Genomic DNA, 286 nt, shown 5'->3' with positions numbered 1-286 from the left:
CTTAAATTTAAATATCTATATTGAATTTAATTTAAGGAAGGAAGAAAAGAAGAAGGAAAGAAGGAAAGAAAGAAAGAAAGGACGGAGGGAGGGAGGGACGGTGGGAGGAAGGAAGGAAGGGAGGAGGGAAGGAAGGAAAAAGGAAGGAAAGAAATAAGATAAAGTAAAATAAAGTTATTAAATTAAAAAATACTTATTAAGAAAAAAATTAAGAAAAAAAACGAACGTATAGAACCTTTGGATAAATGGTGGAAGCAAAGCTATACAGACAAAATCTCATACAGAA

Source organism: Aethalodelphis obliquidens, unplaced genomic scaffold (genome assembly GCF_003676395.1).
Source record: "Aethalodelphis obliquidens isolate GAN/ISIS:26980383/991018 unplaced genomic scaffold, ASM367639v1 scaffold1575, whole genome shotgun sequence".
Lineage (NCBI taxonomy): Eukaryota > Metazoa > Chordata > Mammalia > Artiodactyla > Delphinidae > Aethalodelphis > Aethalodelphis obliquidens.
This window is presented reverse-complemented; position numbering follows the sequence as displayed.